Raw genomic sequence first — 5,350 nt, forward strand, 5'->3', positions numbered from 1 at the left:
GTTTATCATTTAAATGAACAAACATGAACAAACAATATTTCTTAATGAATGAACATAAAAAAAATTGTTCATTTATATTTGTATTCGTTTATTTATTAAATGAACGAACATGAATATACATATGTTCATGTGCGTTCGATTCGTTTACATGCCAGTATATAAGCCTAATTATTTTAATTAATAATTAATGGAAGTGAATAAATTTATTTTTATATTTCAAGTTAAGATATTAATTAATAATTAATGATAGGTGTATAACAAATGACACATGTAACAACCTGATTCGTAGGTAAATTTATTTTAATTTATTAAAACTAAGATCAAATTAAAAGAAAATATAAATAACATAGACTATTTATGTAATTATACCATCAAGGTAAGTCTGTTAACTAATGTTAACAGTTCACGTGTGTTTTCCGCACGTTATCAATTTGTAATAAACGATAACATTAATGACCGATTTATAATTTTTGAAACATCAATGATAAAAACGAAAATATATCCAAACATTAGTGATCATAGAGTAGTTTACCCTTTCGTAAACTCTCAAATCGCCATTGCTATAAAAACGATAGCACCCCACGCGCCACCTTTACATCCGTTGTCACTCGCTACCCATGGCGCCTCCCGCGACCATTCCGATGACCACCTCTCAATCTACGGCGGGTACTGGTGCCCAATCGCAGCCCCCGATAGCCACGCCCGCGTTTTGCGCGTTCCTGTCGCGCCTTTCCTCCTCGATTCGTCAAGGATTCTCCCAGCGCCGTCCTTGGTATGAGCTCATAGATCGGTCAGCCATGGCCCGGCCCGATAACCTAACCGACGCCTATTCCCGGATCCGCAGAAACCTCTCGTACTTCAAAGTCAATTATATAACTCTGCTCGCGGTTGTGCTCGCTTTCTCTATCCTATCGCATCCCTTCTCTCTCCTCGTCCTCCTTGGCCTCCTCGCCGCTTGGGTCTTCCTTTACCTCTTCCGACCGTCGGATCAACCTGTTGTAATCTTCGGCCGTACGTTCTCAGATCGCGAGACTCTTGGCGCGTTGGTGGTGTTACCTCTTCCTTACACGGCGCTTTTAGGGTTCCCGAGGACTTGTTCTTAGACGATCGGGAGCCTGCGAACTCCGGATTCCTTTCATTCCTCGGCAGCTCCGCCTCCTCTGCTGCTGCTGCGGCCGCACCTGCAGTTGCCTCACGCGTGTGATGTGATCAACAGGTCTTTCAAGCATTACGTGCTCATATTTTTTTTACTTCGCTTATAGCAAATCCAATAGAATTCACTCATTAGAATATTCAGTTGTTGCTTTAAGTCCTTTGTATGTAGATTTGAATCTGAAGTTGGATTAAGTTAGATCTTATGGTGTTTTGATTTGGATTTTGTACTAATTAATTACCTTCGGAATTTTGATTTTTATGAGATCAGATTTTGTTTTAAATTGTTAACTAAACAATTGTATTTGTATTCCTTTTCTATTTCTCAAGGTCATATACATGGTCGGTCTAATAAATTTTAATGTCATGTACGAGATAATAATTTTATGCCCATATACTTATATCGTATAATAGAGATAACATAAATAATTTTTTTAAAACAAAAATGTAATAGAAATTATAGTCAAACAATATCAATACTAATACAAACCAAAACTTACAAGGCTACAAATATTACCTAAAATAATATATTCGTGCATTTTTTGAAGCAAAAACCTCTATTATTTTACGATAATCAAGACTTTGTAAAAATTGACTTTCAATGCTTAGAATTGCTAATCTGTTCAATCTATCTTGAGTCATCGTGCTTCGAAGATAGGATTTTAAAAGCTTCAATTTTGAAAAACTTCTTTCAGCGGAAACAACCGTAATCGGTACCGTCAACAAAATTTTATATTCTATCAACACATTAGGGAACATATCAATTCTTCTTGCAAATTCCATTATTTGAATAGATGTCCATGGACTTTCACCTTTGTGTGCTTCATCCGGTAACATTTTCTGCAAAATTTGTAACTCCATAAATAAATCTTTTCCATCAATATCAAATTCTTCACCATTTGTCAAATTAGACTCAAGATTTAAACAACATTTTTTTAGTTCGTCATCAAGTAATGAAATTAACTTTGAACCATCAAACAAAAAACCAAATATAGATTCGAAATGTTATATTTGTTCAAATCTACTTTTCAATTGAACAAGAGTCATATCTACAAGAATAATAAAGTAATCATTTCGAAATGCTTCTCGAGAAGATTGATGTTCTCGAATTTCATCAAATTGCTTTTTTCTATAAGAAATACGTTTTTTAGGAAATTTAGGTTCAACCCCAATATTATAAGCTATTTCTTTAGCTTCATTAATAGTATTGTCAAACCCAATTTCCCTATATTCTTCAAAGTAATTAATTAACCCCTCTAAGTTTTTAACCGCGACATTAAGAAGCATATCTTTGGATTGTAATTTCTTACTAACCAAATTAATTCTAAACAATATTTCATGACATATAACTAAACTTAAAATAAATTCAAAACTAGAAAGTTCACCATTTACTAGTGATTCGGCATCTCGACACACTTTTCCATCATCACTAATTTCCGCTAATTTTATTAAAGTTTCTCTTATTTGAGAGAATTGAGTTTTTATTGCTTTAACACTTTCAATATGACTTTCCCAACGAGTAGCGGATAATGATTTAAGTGTTAATTCATTTATAAATTCAAGTAAAACACTCCATCTTTTTGTAGAACTAGAAAAAACATTATAAATTGTTTGACATGTACCAAAATTTTTTTTTGCCTTGTGGCAAGAATTTGCCATATCACACAAAACTAAATTTAAACTATGACACCCACATGGCATATAAAAAGCTCTACGATTTATATCAAGCAACCGTTTTTGTACACCGTTGTGTTTTCCTTTCATATTAGCTCCATTATCATACCCTTGACCACGAACATAATTAATATCCAAATCAAGAGATTTTAGAGCATCTTGTAAAATATTAAAAAGTTTTAGACCGGATATTTCTTCTACAATTAAAAACTCTAAAAAATATTCTTCTACTTTTATTGGAACACTTTTCACATCCACACATCTTATAATTAAAGTCATTTGTTCTTTATGACTTGCATCCGAAGTGCAATCAAGAATTATAGAAAAATATTTTACATCTTTAATTTTTTTAATAATTGCACTTTTTACATCCGATGCCAACATTTCGATTAATTCATTTTGAATTTTATGACTAAGATAATGATTATGTGTTTCTTTGTCTTCAATTAATCAAAAATGTTCTTTCATCACATGATCAAACTCAGCAATCATTTCAAGTATACCTTAAAAATTACCATTTGACTTTTCATAAATTTTTTCATTTGTGCCACGAAAAGCCAAATTATTTTTTGCTAAACATTTCACAACAGCAATAATTCTAACCATCACTTCTTTCCAATGTTCAGTATCTTTTTTTTATCATTTCTTGTAACTCTTTATCAATTGTTTCATTGTTATTTAACCTAATTCGTGTTTCGGTCCAAGTTCTTAAATTAATCATATGATCGGAACTATTTTCATGTTGTTTTAATGTTTCACCTAAATGTCTCCAATCATTTATTCCTTCAATTGCCAAATTACTTTTAGTCCGAGAGGTTTTAAATAACTTACAACAAAAACAAAAATCTTTATCAAGTTCTTTTGAATACACTAACCATTTTCTATCACAAGAATCATCATTTCTTAATTTACGAATAAAAAAATCACAAGAAAAATGCCTACCATGTGCATCTTTTGGAAAAATTATATTAGGTTCAATTTCTCTATTATGCCCTTTTTCTATAAGTAAATCTTTCATTTTTGAATCTAAGTCATCTCACACTCTAGGATCAAAAATATTAAAACCACTTGATTTATCTTTATCAACAAATTCATTATTCTCACAATCTTTATAATTATCAACCGAATCATTAGGTGAATCATTGGAATTTCCAATCGGATTATTAGAAGGTTTAACCGGTCTAACAATAAATCTATCTAAAGACCCATGTAAAGAATTAGCTATTTCTTGTCCTTGTTTTTTTCGTTTTCTATTTTGGGCACCCGATGGTTGTTTTCGAGGTAACATATTTAAAAGTAATCAATAAAACAAATATAGTAGCAAATAAACAATAAAAAAGATATATAAGGAAATATACAACCTGACCGGGTGACCGAAGTTTATGTTGTTGACTTGTTCTTTCTCACTTGTTCTTTGTCACAATCAACTGATCTGGAAAATTAATTATGAAATCAAAATAATCAGAAGTAATCACTCTAAAAAATATCTTGAACAAAAATATTTAGCCACATTTATTTGACCATAAAAAAACATTGTCCTAGTGATGCAATAAAAGCTAAAACTATAGGATCAAACTTAAGCAAGACTTAGAACTTTGTAATCAAGTCAAACTGATACACATACAAATCGAAAACTTAACAATGTATTTGCTTGCAAGATAAACTTGGTATTCCAAATTTTGCGAAGTTCTCCAGTCTTATTGTAGCAGTAACAAATGACAAGCATGGTCCTTATTAGTGGCAGCAAATGACAAGCATGTTGAGAAATGAATGTGAAACGATTGACCAATTTTCATTGGTTCTCTTAAACCAAACTAAACTTTGTTCTCCAACAAATGAATATTATAAGATTACAAACAGGGGAAAAGTGAAAGAGAGAATTTTGTTCTCTTAAACCACAACCACCTCAATACGAAAAGAAAAAAAGAGAGCATCTTTCCCTCCATTGTTCATATACAATCCAATCACTATTTTGTGATTTGTGATCTGTTCCAGTTCCAACTAAACTAGTAACGATCTATTCTAATTCCAACTAAACTAGTAATGATCTTTAAAAAGGTCAAACAAGAAAAAAAACATATGAATAAAAACAAAGTAAAAAGTGCAAAAGTGAATTAAAATCGCTTCAATCTTAGCTCTAATCAAGTAATCATTCATCAACGAAAAAAAAAACATAACCCATGAAAACGCAGTAGAACATCAATCAAAAGAAACTGTTTCCACACTAATAAAAATTGAGAGGAGAAAATCAAATTTTCGTTACCTTGCCTCTTCCTTTCCCAGTAGACAAATAATGACAAAAACAAACTACACTCTGTGATCGATTTGTTCAAAAAGTAAAAAAAACAACTTACAATTTGATCGATTTTAAGCCTTTTTTGCAATCAAATCAACTGGTTTAGGAATTAGGTGAGTAAAACTGTACAACATATAAATTAAACTCTAAAAAACTACCCCCCAACAAACTGTCCCCCAATATGTTGCCCTGGGCCGTCGCCCATGTGGCACATGTGTTGGGCCGGGC

General features: G+C 31.9%; 1 pseudogene; it reads left to right on the plus strand.

Moving 5' to 3' along the window:
- The first annotated feature begins 539 nt into the window (after positions 1-539).
- On the plus strand, positions 540-4,712 carry LOC120119474 (annotated as a pseudogene).
- The last annotated feature ends 638 nt before the right edge of the window (positions 4,713-5,350 follow it).

This window comes from Hibiscus syriacus, unplaced genomic scaffold (genome assembly GCF_006381635.1).
Source record: "Hibiscus syriacus cultivar Baekdansim isolate YM2019G1 unplaced genomic scaffold, ASM638163v2 tig00110332_pilon, whole genome shotgun sequence".
In the NCBI taxonomy this organism is placed as follows: Eukaryota; Viridiplantae; Streptophyta; class Magnoliopsida; order Malvales; family Malvaceae; genus Hibiscus; species Hibiscus syriacus.